This window comes from Cupressus sempervirens, chromosome 11 (genome assembly GCF_028749045.1).
Source record: "Cupressus sempervirens isolate cs-2001-9-10 chromosome 11, ASM2874904v1, whole genome shotgun sequence".
In the NCBI taxonomy this organism is placed as follows: Eukaryota; Viridiplantae; Streptophyta; class Pinopsida; order Cupressales; family Cupressaceae; genus Cupressus; species Cupressus sempervirens.
Window position 1 is genome coordinate 150,080,651 of NC_143128.1, and position 18,292 is coordinate 150,098,942.

At 37.3% G+C, this 18,292-nt stretch overlaps 1 pseudogene; it reads right to left on the reverse strand.

The window, feature by feature from the left end:
• Positions 1-5,168: 5,168 nt before the first annotated feature.
• The window catches only part of LOC149528645 (26S proteasome regulatory subunit S10B homolog B-like), a 51,051-nt pseudogene continuing 37,927 nt past the window's right edge, over positions 5,169-18,292 (reverse strand).

The window sequence follows — 18,292 nt, forward strand, 5'->3', positions numbered from 1 at the left end:
GAGATGGAAGAAGATAAGGGGAGAGAAAATGACAAGGAGTTGGTGACCCCTATGGACCCCAGGGTTAACCCCAAGAAAAGAAAAGTGAACCAAGCCCTGCTCCAGGAACATCCCAACGACCATTTTGATGTGCCCCCCAACCCTACCCCACCCAATTCACCTCAGGAGGTTCCCATTTCGCCCCCAGAGGAGATGATTGAAATCATGGTTGAAAAAGTGGGGGAGGTAATCAGAAAGAACAAGAGGAGGGCCTGGAGGAACTTCTATGGGGACAAGGTCAGTTTGGGTATTGTTAGAGAACCTACTAAAATCCAGGTGCTGGAGGACCTTGACAAAAGTACCCACTATGACGAGCTCATTGACTTGACTCTTTTGGTTATCTCTAACAATGTGTGTGAAACTAGCTTCAACTTCCTGAACAATGCAAAGAATAGTCTGATTAACAAATTTTGTTCCATCAAGTGGCTTTTTTAGGAAATTGAGGTTCTGAAGGACAGGAACAACCAGCCCAACAACCAAGGTATTGGCAAGGACCAGGAATCCAGAGGAAGCAATGACCAGGTGGGTAGCTAGGAGAAAGATAGAGGTTTGGTCTTCGGAGACCATTAGGATGACAGACTCACCCAACTTGAGCAGAAGGTTCAAAGGCTGGATTCTATCCACCAGATAATCACCAAACAAATAGTGGACACCCTTCACACCTTGAATGAGAATATTGTCAATCTGGGGGACTATCTGACTACAACTGGCCTTGATAGGGATGCAGAGCAGAACACAAAGCAAGGATTCAACCGAGATGAATTTTAGAAAGAGGCCAGTGACCAAGTGAATTAGGGGAACTAGATGAACACTCCTACCAGGATTCAGGAGGGTGTGGCCAGTCAGAAGGACAATGATGCTGCAGAAACCTTGCAGGCCATGGACACGGACGACCACTAGCCTATTCACCTGGCTTTTCTTCTCTGTCTTTGGCCTTTGTTCTTTGGCTTCGAGCCTTCTTTTGTCTCTGACCTTTTGTGGCAATTTTTTGTTTGTTTAGTCTATTTTATCTGGCTCTTTTTTCTATAAAACTTTGGGTTTCAGGATCCCTATAAAACCTGTTTTACCTAATCAAAAACATGCATAAAATTACATAGACCTCATTACATGTTGCATCAGAATCACCATTTGGAATAATATTTTTTTTCCCTCTTTGACATTATTCTTAAAATCAAAATTTCCTCTCCTTACTAACACAGTTCAGAAAAGAAAATAAAGATCTGCTCTTCTACGGTCCCAAAATCTGCTCTCTCTCTCTCTCTCACACACACACACACACGTGCACACACACACACACACACACACACACACACACACACACACACACACACACACACACACACACACACACACACACACACACACACACACACACACACACACTATAGCACCAAGTCTTCTCTTTGAAAAGAAAGTGGAACCCCTTAACTAGCTTCTTGTGGTGTATTTATCTTTTCCATGGATCAGTTTCTTTCAATTATTAAAATCGATTCTCTTATCGTATTTGTCTTTATCATTTTCTTCTTAATGTTTAATATTTATAAACATTACCTTTGTAAAGATATGACTGGAGCTACTTATCAAAGTATGAGTATATGCACACTTTGGTATAAGTGGCATAACATGTTACCTTTTAAACTTTATCCTTTCCCTCTTTGGTGTTAGGTTAAATTATTATGCCTCTTATATTTAATACAACTACATTTATGTTTTGCATCATTGTGAAGCTTCCAATTGGTAATTTCTACAAAGGCCTCAACTCCTATTGCTTTGACATGTTCACATATATGGGTCTTTTGTACCTCTGACATAAATATCAATGTGGTTGATTTAAAATCTGGGCGGCTTGTAGATGTAGGTCTTTGAATCAAGTGCATTATGCATTGTTTATTTTCAACCACATGCAATCTTACTTGGAAGCATTAAAATTTTTCTTCAATATCACCATGAGGAGTATTCCTTATGGCATACCCATAGCAACAATCTAGTGCTTTTTCAATATTGCACGACCTTTTCAGGTTTATATTCTCAGCTTTGGAGAACTAGTTGAGCTTGTTTAGTTGATGACCCTTGCATCCACATAAGACTTCATAAAATAGTGCCACAATATCCCAAATTAGGCACATGATGATCTTCAATAATCACTAATCCTTGACATTAAACCAACAATTCTCTTCCTTGTTAGCATTCACATTCGATTAGATGATTTGGATAGAGTAAATAAGAGCACCATATGTCTATGGATGTCTCACTGTTGATGATGAAGGATTTTCTTGAATCAGTTCCTTTATTTAAATTCACATGCTCTATTTCACTTCCACAACTACTTCCCCTTGAATTCTGAAATATGTATAGAACTCTCAAGTTACCACCTGATCTCCATGAGCAATTAAACTCATTATCATGGCTAAAGTTCTAGAAATATAAGTACGTGTAAAAGAAACATAGATGTTTCTTTAAATAGTCCTTATATCTCATTGTATATGGGCTTGAATTATCGGTTATCATATTGAGGAAAACCGATGGGATGAATGGAGATGTTGTCATCTGTGTGTTGGCTCTAAGTAAGTTTGACACAATGTCGAATTTTGATTTGAAAATAAGTGTCATCCAATCAAACGATTCCTCACTGACCATCTTACTTGCATTGAATAAGCTACTTGTATGATATGTGTTGCCAAGAGGACTAGGGGATTTATTCATGCAAACTATCACAAGTATATGTGTTCCAATAATCTAAGTGTTGCTCACTATTGAAGACCCACATTGTCTGCTGGGCATGTCACCAAATTACTAAATGGAGTCATGGAGATTTATTTATGTAATAAAATGTGATGTCCCCAGAGTGGGTCCCTAACGAAAGGTGACGTAGGTCTGTCCGTGCGATTTGTCGCTACCACGTGTTTGGGGTCCTCGCTAGTGAGGCTATCCTGGGGTTGCCCCCTTAATGCGGGGAGGTTCCGTTTACTAAAAGTCTGGGCTTTTGGTACAACGGTTACTAACTTGGTATCAGAGCCGGAGGTCTCGAGGTCGAGACCCGCAGAGCGTGGTGGGCTGTGATGTCCCCAGAGTGGGCCCCTAACGGAAGGTGACGTAGGTCTGTCCGCGCGGTTTGTCGCTACCACGTGTCCGGGGTCCTCGCTAGCGAGGCTGTCCTGGGGTTGCCCCCTTAACGCGGGGAGGTTCCGTTTACTAAAAGTCTGAGCTTTTGGTACAACGGAGTACTGTTGTACCAAAAGCTCAAACTTTTAGTAAACGAAACCTCCCCGCGTTAAGGGGGCAACCCCAGGACAGCCTCGCTAGCGAGGACCCCGGACACGTGGTAGCGACAAACCGCGCGGACAGACCTACGTCACCTTCCGTTAGGGGCCCACTCTGGGGACATCACAGCCCACCACGCTCCGCGGGTCTCGACCTCGAGACCTCCGGCTCTGATACCAAGTTAGTAACTGTTGTACCAAAAGCCCAGACTTTTAGTAAACGGCACCTCCTCGCGTTAAGGGGGCAACCCCAGGATAGCCTCTCTAGCAAGGACCTCGGACACGTGGTAGTGACAAACCACACGAACAGACCTACGTCACCTTCCGTTAGGGGCCCACTTTGGGGACGTCACATAAAATTCAAAGTGCTCATAGAAACAACTTTGTGATCACATCATCTGCATTCATTGTTGGAAGTATCCTTGAATTTTTCACGTATTAAGGGGGAAAAGATTTGAAATTTCACATTTGGATTTGAATTCTCATGCTTTTTAAACATAAATTATTACCTCATCATTAAAACTATTTATGTAGTTATGTGTTCAACTAATCAGGCCATGCATCATTAATAGATTGACATTCCTATCTCTTATAGCTTAATTGGAATTACTAATTTGATCATGAGCATGGGCATATGTTGTCCCCAACTTGAAATCTAGACCATTAAATCTACATTTTGGATCACTATATTTTGAACCTGAATCTGAACTCAGTTTTGAACTTTGAGCTACTGATCTCCTAAATTTGCATTCCAAAACCAACAAGCTGGAACTTCCAAACTTGAACTTTGGACTCAACCCATTTTATGCAAATTGAATCACTTCAAATTGCTTCGAAGTGCTTTGAATTTGAGTTTGAAGTTGTTCAAGACTCCACTTTGAAAGTTTTAAATAATGGATCCATATTGGGTACCAACACAACCTTAATAATCCTTATACATGTGAACAATATAACCAACAACCATAACAAGATACTCATACACAATAACACTAGATATGTTAACTAGGGAAACCCTTGATCAAAGGGAAAACCTTGATGGGGATGGTACCCACAAAAAGATGTACTAATATAAATGTTCCTTTTTAGAGGATGGACCCTATTAGGAGTCAATAAATCCATGCAGTACATATCAATCCATATTAGGAGAATTTCAATCCTTGATAGGAGATTCCAACCTTGTTAGGAGTTGTAGAAGGCAGATGGACCCACCGCTAGTACATTTGGGCCTGAATTGCAATGATAGGCCATCGCCCAACTGAAAGTAGCACAAATTGGCCTCCATTGCATAGGCATCAGACTTTTTCTATCACAAATTGTGATGAAAAGCTATTCTATTGCAAGTGGGATGCTTAAAGCCATCACAATTTGGAAAAAAACAAAGGTGAAGAGTACCTCTTCATGCTGTCATAATTTGGATGGCTGACTATTGCAATTATGATGGATGATACTTTCAGTCTACCATCTTACTTGTGACAGAGTTACTACAGGCCCAATGGGCATCCATTATATTATGCGTCATAGTGGCGATGACATGAAATGACAATGTTGTCTGAGTGACAATCATCCAATGGATGTTACCATTGTAGGTGTGATGGTGTATGATGATAATGTTGTGAGAGCAATGGCTTCCCATTGGGAAAGACATCACAATTGTGATGAATCTCTACATTATATAATTTTTTTTTTTGGTAGTTCTGGTATTCTATTGTTAGTTCCTTCCATTGCAGAGAACTCTAGAGGTGTAGGTATCCATATAGACCCTAAATCTTGTTCTAACTTGTGGGCCAAAGGACAAGCCTTGAATCAACATTTTAATATATTTTAAAGGATGATTGAAGTAATTAAAACAATATATATTGTATTGGAGACTCAAACAATGCCTAACAACATTACATCAAAATTTTAAAAAGAAAAGTGTGACTTAAGTCTTAAGGAAAATAAGGACCATACTGGTGCAATGATCACATCATTTGGATCACATTGTCTACCACTTGAACATACAATATTTCTCAAATAAGGCCAAACATAAATTTTGTATGTTTGTTTTGAATTAAACAATATATATTCAATACATAGATCAACTCTTGAACCACTTGACTCTAGTTTCTTTGCTTCATTCAACTTGCGAACAACCTAAATTACAAAGATAAGTACAAGTTACAAGGTAGAGAGCAAAAGCAACTCCAATTTTATAAAATGCTAAATAGAAGGGAAAGAAAATTTACCTTCATAATATCTTCTTGGATTACTTAATCACACTCTACATGGATGACTTCCATACTAGCTTTTGTACAAATACTATGAAGACCTACTCCATTGAAGCCTTGATAAAAGTTGAAATACTCTCAGCTATACAGTAATTAATCAAATAACAATTACCAACTCCAGAACATACCAGTGTAGTATAGGATAAAAACTCAAATACTTTGGATAAATTTCAAATTATTAAAGAAAAGGAAAAAGACCTCAGAAAGCTTTACAATAACTTCATAATCTATGTCTCCGTGTTTTGCAATCCCTACAACATGTATTTTCGATACTTCCATTCTTGTTTGTTCATTTGGAAGTGGAATCTCAATCTTTCTATCCAAATGACCAGGTCTAAGAAGGGCTCGGTCTAAAACATTAGGATGATTTGTTTCCATGATCATTTTTACCTACATTTAATGTTAAAATTAACAATATTTTTAAGTCACAATGAAAAATACACTACCTTAAGAATCTTTAATAAGTTAAACAAAATAGTTTCTAGTTTAATGTAGTTGATTGACAATTACAAAAAATTTAGCAACTTAAAACACTATACCTTTCCTAATTGATCAAAACAATCTAGTTCATTAAGCAATTCCATTAAGATTCTTTGAATTTCTCAATCAACACTTGTTCCTTCAGTAAAATGACATCCACTGATTGCATCAATTTCATCCATAAATATTATGCATGGATACAACAAAGCCCCATTATAAAATTAATCATTTCATTTATATTAATCAGAATACTTGTTAGTAGATTGCGACGTAATTTCTAAGAGGAATAGGGTTGTAGGTATATAGAGAAATAATTTTTAGTGTCAATACCTTCAAATTCTTAGATGTGATGAGCTAATAATTCAACGTACACAATGTTTTGAAATTAAAAAAAACTATTATTATATATAAACAAAATATTAGCATTTGTAATTATATTAACAAACACCAAAAATTAGTCTTTTGATGTTCAAATGAATAAGAAGTCATACCTAGTGATCCCGTGCATAACCAAAAATTTCCTTGATCAACCTTGCAGTTTCACCAATATATTTATCTATTATAGCACTTGAAACCACCTAAAAAATAGTATTACAAAAAGAAGACATAAATCAAACATTAGCTGCAAGAAATAAGAAAGTTGGATTGCATAAAAGTAAGATGGATATTGAAAAATCTAAGCTACAACCTTAAGGAAATTTGCATCAATGTTACTAGAAATATCTCTTGCTAATAGTGTCTTTCCCATTCTAGGAGGGTCATATAGAAGTACTCCATGAAATTGGAGAAAAAAGAATCAACCTCTATGAAAGAATTCCCACAAGAATAAATAAAACATGCAAGTTGAGCTTTAGATAAACAAGTAATTACCATGATTAATTTGCACCCCACACAAATTTTACCTTAGGAGGTTTGATTCCAACCCTAAGAAAGAGTTCAGGCTTCATTAAAGGAAGTTCAATAGACTCTCTTAGCTCCTTGATTTGATTTGCCAACCCTCCTACTACTGAGTAGCTCATATTTCTAGGATCCTCATGTAGCATATTATAAACAACAGGGTCCACTTGCATCCAATATACACAAACAAAACTTTTTCTAGAAAATCCCTTCAAAGATTCTGATATAATTTGTGTTTATTAACAGCTTTCTGATGTGAGGTTATAATGCTAGCTACATCATGAGGAAGAACCCTCATTATTTTAAGTGTTGTCATATCAAGAACAACATGTGTGCCTACAGTGAGCTCATCTTTGTCTAGCTTATTCTGACACCCAAAAATATATTTTGGCGCGTTGCTAGCTTTCAGAATTACTATACAAAGAAAAAATCATAATCCCAAAATTAGAAAAACTAATTTTTTCAATAGTACAAGCATGAAAAGTTAAATATTAATTTGTTCAAAATCAAACATCCATTGGAGATAGAATCATAGATTTATAGGTAATACATATATTAGAATGATAGTAAAATAAAGTATAATCCTACCACATCCACATTCTGCTATTGGGAAAAATTGAGAGCTATAAGAACATTTGAAGAGGTTTTTTTGAAGTACCCTAAAAGTTATGGTAACAATATTTCAAAATAGAAATAACAAGGATCAATGATAGGGGAAAGAGGTAAGGATGCATCCAAATGGAGGATAAGGAACTTGGAAAATAAATATGAGCATATTTATTAAATTATATCTTTTTGTCACCTTTCAAACTACATTTATGCATTTGATTGCATGTTGAACATGCAAACATAATATAGAAGAATGTATGTTATTGATGCAAACTATAAGCACACAAAAATGGTCACCTTGACTATGTGCCCCAGTTTCATAATTTATTTTAAGCTTGAATCAATATCTGCATCATCATTTCCTTTAATCAAATTAAAATATTTGAATTATTTAATTAATCATTATTATTTTACATCAATTTCCTTGATTGAATTGGAATTAATTAATTTAATTATTTTAAATAAATGGTTTGATCAACTTGATTTTTGTATTATTTAATTAAAGGAGTTTGCTCCCTTTTAATTAAATTAAACCCCTCCTTGCTTAATTTTATGTGCAACAATTATATTTTAAAAGAAATAATTAAATAACTATCACACACTTTATTTTATAATAAAAGAGATTATTTTACATTTAAATTAAATAAAAGCATCCCTCATCTTATAATTTTTATGGAGTGTTACACTCCACATCTCTTAATTAAATACTAAATGCACATTCTGTTATGTGGGTCATACCCTTTCATTTAATTTTCTTTTTCCCTCCAATTTGGGAATGCCTCTTTGGATTGATATATAAAGGAGATCTCCTTCTTCATTTTGACAAAATGATTTCTTTTGCTACATCATGATGATTTCTTATGCTACGATCATGATGATTTCTTATGCTACAGTTATTATAGACATTTTTGAGGCTTTCTTGGAAACTTGGAGATATCTTGCATGTTTATGATAATTTTGAATCTTTTGTTCATTGGATGGACTTATGAAGACCAAGACTGATGTTAATATGAGAGCCACCACTTCAAACCTTTGAAGGTCTTTGCACATTGATGATAGGAAGCTATGAGTTGATTCTTGAGATCTTGCATTTTCATGGTGTTATTTTGAAGGATTTCGAGTGTAAGGATTCATAGAAGTGTGTTTTATATTTGTCCACATTTTTCGCAAACATTTTTGGCACCCACCATGGGGCAACCAAACTTTACGTGCTGGTTTAGGATTTTTTTTTGGAGCTAACCCCTTATGCAGATTTGCTTGGAGAAGAGAACCCTATATTTTCAAATATTTGTTCATATCTCCCAAAAAGCTTGGTGTTTTGGTATAATTTTTTTTAAAAGGTTGGTGACATATCAGAGAAGCTTTAATTAAAATTCCAGAGTTTTTTGAGGTAATCCGTATTTTTAATAATTTTTCTTTATTTTTCATGAAAAATCATTTTTTGATGCAAATTAGCATTTTTTTTTTTTGGAAAATTATACAATCTTGGAAACTTCTCTAAACTCTAAATGGGGTTGTTTCTTTGTGTTTTGAATTTAAGGATCATATGAGGGCTCAAACACCCGATTTACAAAAATTGGTCTATTTTGACAAAATGGGTCCCTAGGGCACAAATGAAAATATTTTTCTGAAAATTCTGAGATTTTTGGAAAGCTCTCTATTTTTTAATAGGGGCCTCTTTTCTACATTTAGGATTTTGGATCTGAATTCATGTCATATAAGTCCAACCTTATTGACTAGGTCAAAAATCAAAATTAAAAAAATGGCCATGTAATGATTAGCTTGCACTTATTTTTCACATAGTTCAATGCATGATATGAGTTCTCATTTGGATTATTTTTTGGTTATTATTTCTCCTAACAATTTATTTTCAAATCTAACCCTAGGGTTTGCATAAGTTGAATATATATTGCATATCTTGTTTGCTTGTTAGAGAGTTTGTGGCTTGCCTGTGTGAAAAGCTCAACAAAAATAAAAATAAGGCAAAATCTACTAAGTGCATTGTGTGTATTACTAGGTTTTTTGTTTAAATCTCTATAACATTTGGTTTCCTTTCATTAAAATGAACCTCTCACGTGTCTTACTTTAGTGATTTCTTGCTTTCATAGATCACATTTCAACTTCTACTCTAAAGGAAAGAAAGAACATATACATTTGCTTGGAATACTTGATTATTTTTGTATGTGCCTAATTATTATTTATAAATCTGAAATTGATCTTAGTTGGTTAAAAATAAAATTTGAAACTGAGTTCCCCAAATCTAACTTTCCAGTTTACTATCTAGCTGCCACCTTGCTTATTGTGAACCTATTTCCTAGTCAACATTCATCATTTGGAGAGTTAAATTCATTAATATGACTCTAGGGTTGTATATGAGCAATGTTAGTATGCTAATAGAAACCAAATTTAAATAAAGCTTCTAAAAACTAAACAAAATTCATAAACTTCAAGATAGACTAAGATGAGCTCTCAATTGAAAATATGAGCCATTAATGGGCTCTCTCAATGAGAAGCTCTCTTGTTGAGTAGCTTTGTCTAAATAGATAGGATGTATGCTCAAGCTTATGCTTCAAAAAGGGCTTCAAATGGAGTTGGAATTTGGGTGTGAGTGTATGGTTTTGATGTAAAATGGCTTCTCAAAATGGCATTATGACTTTACTTCATGGATTGTGTTATTTTGCAGAGGGGAAGGATCCAATTTATAGGCAAGAGGCTTGAGGGATTGAGGGCTAAGATGCAAGGATGAGAAAAAGCTCATGGAGGGCTTAGATTGCATGAGAGGAGAGCACATGGATTGTGCTTCCTTACAACCAATCAGGGAGTGACACATGTCACAGGGTGAGAGGATGGAGGAAAGGGGAATGATGAGTCAACAAAGGAGGCTCAAGGGATAAAATCTTCATAAAGACCCTCATAATGACTTGTAAGAGTAATAAAAGGGCTTGGAAGAGTCATTTATGGCCTAGTGGGCTTCATAAAGTTTTATGGTTGAGATATTTTGAGGGTGATGAGAGCAATTTTAACTTGGACTTAATTAGGAAGGTTTTAAGCTTGCTTAGGCTTGTGCAAATGATTAGAGGATGGATTAGGATGGTTTAGGATTAGCTTAGGGATAGGCAAGTGGATGGCATTTAATGAGGGTGGGTGAAGGAGGAGATATTTGTTAACTTTGGCTTGGGTTAGTAAGTTTTAACCCATGTTTAGGGAATGTGACAAGGTTAGGAGGGGATTAGGATTAGGTTTAAAGACATCTTCTAGAAGAGTCTAGACTTTGGATGAGGATAAAGACTTTCTAGAATAGTCTAGAATTTCTTAGGATGAGGATGAAGACTCTCTAGAAGAGTCTAGAACTTCTTAGGATGAGGATAAATTAGATTTTTAGGAAATAAATAAAGTTTTATTTATTTCAAGGGTTTGGGTTGAGGAGATATTTATTAAAACTTTTTTAATAAACATGAGGATTAATATTTAATCTTAATTAAATATTTTGAGTTGGGATTAGGGGTAGGAAATGATGGGATTAGCCTTTAATCAAAATTAAAGAAGGATTAGAAGATTTTGGAAGAGGTTAGTGGTCTTAAGGAAATTGGCCAAGTTTTGGGCAAAAAATAAATTTTATATTTATTTTGGGTTTTTTGGTCAATTTATTAATTAAATAATTAATAAATAAAGAAATAATGTTTAAATAAGATTTAAACATTTTTGGGAGGGATTCCTTAATTAAATATTTTTAATTAAGATAAAGGGATTTAATGGCATAAAAATTAATTAATTAATTAAATAATTAATTAATTAATAAATGATGATGTCATGAGGACTTTTTCAGAAAATAAAAATACTTTATTTTCTAAAGGTTTTTAGGTGTCTACATTTTGCCCCTCTTTGATGTGATGCCGCAAGTGGCATGGCATCAAAGATAAGAAAATAAGATGCCCAAGGCTAGAGTAGAACAAGAGAGAATGGATTGCAAGATGCCCCCTCAAGAAGGCGACGGGGAGAGAAAGCGAGGCTTGACAACTTCTTGAAAAGTACAAGAATCTGAGATGAGCAAGAAGACTCAGATTGGCTTAAGAGAAGAGGTTTAGTTAGCTCAAACTCTCACTACGGGAGAATGATAAAGGAGAATCAGATGCAGAAGAGGAAGCAAGCTTAAGACTTTAGGGAAGGTGGAGGATGAAGGAGCAGAGTGCTATAAAAAGGAATCCAGGATAGGGAGATGGATGAGGGGATTATAAAGCTGATGCAATAGGATTTCAAAGAGTCAGATTGGTGGAAGATGGGTTTCGGAGATCCCTAGGACTAGGATTGTGGATCTCGAAAGATGAGGCTTGGTGGATTGATTTGGATTGGTGGATCCCTAAGACTAGGATTGTGGATCCCTAAAGCTAAGAGTGATGAGTGATTCAAAGAGATACTGATGCATAAGCTGGGGTAGGAGAGACGGATGCTGGATATGGATGGGGGATAATGGAGATGAAGGAAAACCATTGAAGCTTTTTGAGCGGGGGGATACTTCAAAGACAAGTACCACCATGTAGTTGAGCACTAGATTTAATATAAGACTATTGGTTAATTGCCAAGGTTACCAAGAACATCAAGGCCTTTTAACCAACCATCCAAAGGACTGACGGACTGACTCAAAACAAAAATGCAAGGATTGCCCCAGCATCACACATGATTCTCGAAAGAATCAGAGTGGAACCGACACTGGGTAACCCACAAGCAGAAAAGAAAACAAGAAAAAGACATGATCAAGACCTTACGCTCTGATTGCCCCATTCACAGTATACCATGATATGGAAGATCGTGGCAACCTTGAGGAGGGAACAAGGAGATTTCTTGGAAAAGATATTTCAAGACCCAATAGGGAAAAGTCCAAATCAAAAGAAAGTGAAAATCCAAAAGAGAACCGTTTGCCAACGAGATGGGTAGGACAAGGTACTAACGAACCAAGATCAGACATGAGGAAAGCTATATCCTGCAAGGACCTATCGAAGAGCATCTAAGCTGGTGGATTTGGATGAGTGATGTGTCTAGCAAGCTGAACTAAGAAAGATAACACTTTGGTGATAGGAAATCTAGCTAAAGGATGCATTGGAATAGCTAACCAAGATGTGCGATGGGTGCAAGATGCTGATCAAGGAAGAACTGACATGAAAGCTGGATAGATACAATGGTACTAAGCTAAAGAGGATGTACAAGCTGACAGACCAAGATATTTACAAGTGGGCTAATCAAGATATGGTACAAGCTAACAGACCAATGATAGGTATGATATAGATGGATAAAAAGCTCAGGATGAGAGGATAGCGGGATGGCTCAATTTGGTGCAAGAGGAAAAAGCTACGGATGAGGTGATAACGAAAGATATGGATTTGACAAGATGCATCCAATGATGATGATGGGGACAATGCTAAGGTTGGTGGTAGCTGAACGGATAGATGATGCTAGAGTGAATGGCTAATGAGAGGATGACATTGGATTTGCATGAGGATAGCCTAGAGCGAGATACCAATGACAAGGGAGGATGGACAAGACAAGATCTCCAAGGAATATAGTGCCCCCAGTCAGAAGATGACATGCAAAAGGAGGTCTTACGATGGATGTGATAGGATTGAAGCTAGGATGGAAAAGATGAAGGCGCTAGGGAGATGGATGATAGCTGAGATGATTGGCTGAAGCTGCATAAGATTAGTGGATGGTGTGAGATGGAAGTTGGAGGATGGAGGATAGGTGGATAGATTGGAAGATGGAGGTGGATGTCAAGAGATGACCAAAAGCATGAGGGTGATAGGCTAAGCTGGGGATGGCAGGATTATGCATGATGCTTGTTTGCCAAGTTTTCATCATGGTACTTGTCCAAGGTGCTTGAATTGCCAAGTTTTCACTAGTGGACGCTTTATTTTTCTTTTCTTTTTTGACTTTTTGACTTTGGACTTAGCTGGAATGATTTTGGCTTTCTTCAGCTATTTTGGCTTTTTTGGGATTTTTCACTGGCTATTGGAATGTTCAATTTTGTTGCTAGCTGTTGGTACACCGAATGTGTGATTTATGCAATAGATCAGATTAGATGGGATTTATGGTAGGAGATGGAGGGATGAAAATGCTGGAAAGGAGCATGAGATGGGGATGCTTGCAAGAGGAACATTGGCACATGTTGGAACGGGTGTGAAAAGAGCATATGGGGGATAGATGGTAGATGCGGGCGTGATGGAGGATTTGTGGAAGCGTGCTTGGGGATATAGGCACCCAAGATGGAGTTAGGAGATGGGGACACGAGTCACTAGATGGGGGATTAGCAATGGTGGATGCCATTATGCATTGGGTTTCAACTTTTTTCTTGGGGATCCACATGGTTTTGGATTTTCTTTTCATAGGCTTTTGCATTGTTTTGCATTCTTTGATTGGATTTTGCCTTTTTGGAGTATGTCTTTTAGAATAGACATATGATTGCCTAGGATGTGGCTTTTTAGCTTTATGCATTTTGAAGTTGGCATTCACATTACTGTGGTAAGCTTTGGGAAGATGGTTAGGAGAAGCTTTGTGAGATGGAGAGGATATGAAAGAGCATGTAGGGGGATGATGATGGATGATGTGCCCTGATATGTGCCTTTGTTGATCTTGCATAGAAATGGATAGAATAGGATTTTTATGATGGCTGATAGGAGGATGGAGGATGGTAGATTTTGGGACATAGGGACCTAAAATGGATTTAGCGAATGAAGGGGGGATATGGTAGGTTGTTTTGGGTTGCAAAGATGGTGGAGGGGGGATGACATAAGATTTCTTGAAGGAGTGATGGGAGGCTGGCATGGTGGGCTTGGAGATAGGCTTGGTTTTGGGGTGTGGTGTACCAACACCTTTAGATGGCGAGCCTTTGGATACATATCCAAGACCATGAAATCCTAGATTTTTTTGTGCAATAATAGGCTCTCTGATTCCTTGCTCTTGTGGTCTTAAACCTTGACCTTGATAATGCCATCTATTGAGCATTTGAACAAGTTGAGGAAACTTTTTGCTTGCAGAAAATGGTAGAAGTGATTTATTAGGTGTATTGCAATGGGGAGATACTGTTCTTAATTCTTCTGCTGAGAGAGGGCCACCATGGATGAATGTAAGTGAACCAAGAGGGTAGATTATAGATGGTGCAATAGCTTGGATAGGTGGTAAGATGGAAGCATGGAGCGGGGGAGATGGAAGGATAGGATCTTGATGTAGCTGGTGGGATGACAAGATATCTTGTAGTGGAGGAGATATGGCTCGAGGTTTTGGAGATGGAGGAGATGGTGACTGCACTATGGATGGAAGACATGGTATGATGATATCTTCATTTATGCTTTGGGGGATGTCAACATGCTTTTGGGCAGGATCTTGATAGGATTGGTTTGGAGTGGATGGTGTGATAGGAGGTGAAGGGATGGATTCTTCAAAGGTAGCGGATGGATAGATGGGAGATTCAGTAGTGGAGATGGGTGAGTAGAAGATGGATGCATAAGGATCATTATGAGAGATTTGGGAAATGCTTGGAGGCGATGTGGATAGGATTTGGAGGGATTTGACAGGTGGTGGGATTTTGATGCTTGCAGGAAGTGAAAGGATTTTAAGAAATTTGATGGATGGTATGGGGATGATAGCTATGGGAGATGGAGGTGATATTATAGATGGGGAAGCTTCATCACTGACTACTTCACATGGTTGGATTAGATGACATGGCTTATCAACTGTTGGAGGCAACTTTTCTTGTATTTCCTCTAGGAGATTCCTTGGAGACTCATGTGTAAGAGATGGAGGTAGATTGATAGGAATAGCTAGTGTGATGGGGGTGGAAGATTGGAAGCTTGGTTGATTGAGTGATGGAGGGGAAGCTGGAATATCAGATGGCATGACTAGATAGTTTGGAATAACTCTTGGATTTTGGGGGATGCTTGGGGGAATGTTTATAAGGCTTTCAATATACCCGTCATAGTCAACAAGATTTTCATCATCATTGGAATAGGTGGCGGGAGCAAGGAAAATGCGACCAAACACATCATGATAGGATTGGTACTTCATGCTTTGATGATGAGTTTGATGGGGATGGGGTCTTGCGTATGGATGAACACGGAAGCTCATGGTTGGATTTGGGTTAAGCATAGATTTTGGATTGGCTGATGAAAGATTTCCTAGGGAGAGTCAAAGTTGCATGACAGACCTAAGGAGGATTGGCTGGAGATTTTTGGCTTTCCTGTGGATGGAAGACTTCAAGGGCATGCTGTCAAAAAGTGAGAGTTTTTCTTTCCTGTGCGCTGGATTTGCTGGTGGCTGTGTCAACTTGATGATAGACTAATGATCCTATGGGCATGACATGAGATTGACCACTTGTGGATCCCAACCTTTAGCTCAAGGTGATGAGGGATAACAAGTGACAAAGCTAGATTACCCTAGACAAAGCTCTGTCAAAGGGATAACCTTGGTGAGGCTGGTGGATTGGTCGAATTGATTGGATAGAAAATTCTAGCAAAATGACAACAACTCTCTAAAGGCTTGGGTGTGATTTTGGATTGGGTTGCTAGCTGGCTGGGGGGGGATGATTTGGAGAGACTTTGGATTTGGGATTGTTCTAAAGCAAGGAACTAGATAGATTCAGTTGTAGCGGGGGAGCTTGGATGATTTTCTGATGAGGCAGTGACTACGCTAAGTATGCCTTGAGCTGGGAGATTTTTGCTTTTTTGGGATTTTGACCAAAGTTGGCAAACATTCATTCAAAAGCTATGAACAAAAAAGCAGACAAAAGTTTGGAGCAAGCACGTCAAACACACCAACATCCTAGGAAGCTTTCTACAAGGATGAAAGTTGGTTTAGCTAGGGAGTCCTTGATATACGTAAGGTATGTGAGGCCCAAATCCGTAGATGAAACCAAAAAGATGTCACACAGCCAAGAGGAGCGGTAACCCACTTCTCCTCTTTCACTTCTCAAGGGTATAAAGTTCCTTGAGGCTTAGCTCGAGTGACAAAATATTGATTCCAAGAGAGGTGTCTTTGGATTCACCTCCCAATTTTTATACTCCACCAGAACGCTGGAGTTGAGGTCGTCCCAAGGGGTGATGAAATCCCCAAGCAGGCCTCCTAAAAAGCTAAGAAAAGATTTTGGATCCTAATCTTATGCACCCAAGATGGCCTCGAAAGACGATAAGGGGAGAGAAGACTTGGATGATCTTGGGCTAAAAAACACGCTTGTTCTTTTACCAACTGACGCTTAAGTTTTCTGATCTAGACTTTGCAAGCACTCATGTTTAAGATACAATGTTTATTCCAACTTTGAAGCGTCGACAAAAATAAAATTGATCGAAGAATGCGAACAAGAAGAAGAGTTAGGGTCAACAAGAAGGTAAACCCGTGCGCCCGGATGCCCTCCACGTCAAGTATCGATTGATTTTTCTTTAAGGCATTCAAGATTGAGTGTGAGTTTATTTTAAGCCCAAAACAAAGGTGTGTGAGATTCGATTTCAAGCGCGCACCCAGAGGCCCTCCACATCAAGATTTGTCCAATTTTTATGCCCAAATGAAGTGTGAGCGAGATTAATGCACATTCAAGGAATTTTCTAACTTAGAAAAACCACTAAAGACCCAAGTGAGTGGAGTTTGATCTTTGTGGAGCACTTAACACCCTCTTAGGTAGACCCATCCCCATAGATGGTGCTGAGATTGCAACCAATGGTTAAATTGATGGGTGATTAAAGAGGGTGAGTCCAACTACAAACTTAATCAAAGCATCTTTATTAGTTTTTATAACTTAGAAGATTTCAAAAATGTGGATTCTTTTTATGCCCCAAAGGATGATTATTTGATCTATGGCATTCAAGATTGGATTTTTTGTTTTAATCATGCATTCATAAAAAAAAATAAACTTGATTTTAATCCATGGCACTCAAGAGTGATTTTAGCAAGATGCATTCAAAGACAAGTGATTAAACATTCAAGTTTTTTCCTTTGAGCATTCAAGATTGAGATTTTGTGTGTTGTTTTAAGAACTTTGAAGTGCTTTGTTTTAATCTTAGATCATTCAAGATTGTTTTGGACTCAAAAGTGAAAATGACTCTTTGGACTTTGGTTTTCATTCAAGATTTTGTGTTATAGTTTGCATATTTTAAGCCCCAAAAATGATATTCCTAGATTGTTTTGATGCATGAAAAACCTATGAAACATTCAAGATTTTGCAACAAGACATTTGTTTGAAACAAATAGCAAAGCTTTTTAGGACAATTTTGGAAACCATTTAGGACTCTTAGTTTTCATGAGATTTTTAAAAGAACTTTAAAATATTTGCAAATGAGGTTCATTTTATCCTTGATTGATGCTTTGAGTTTGATTTAGATTTTAGTGTGCACTTAGTGTTGATTTTGAACCTTTTGAAATGGAAACTTGAAGTTCTTTTTAAATTTCCAAAAATGAAGTGTTCCTAACTTTGCATGAATGCATCTAAAACCTTGATGTTGCAAGGATGCAAATGATTGGATTGGTTTAGTTTCACTTGTTAAAAGATTTTTTTTTTTGACAAATTTTTAGTTTTTAATGGATTTAAGTATGATTTGGGGGTTCATTTTAAGCACTAAAAAGAAGTGTGTATGATTTTTCTTCCTTAAAAAAAAAATGGCCAAGATCTCCCATAAGAAGAAGAAGAAGGAGTAGATGGAATAAGAAGAATGTAGACAAGAAGAGGAAGAAGAATTTCAAGTGCTTTGTCCACCTATAAGCTTGAAA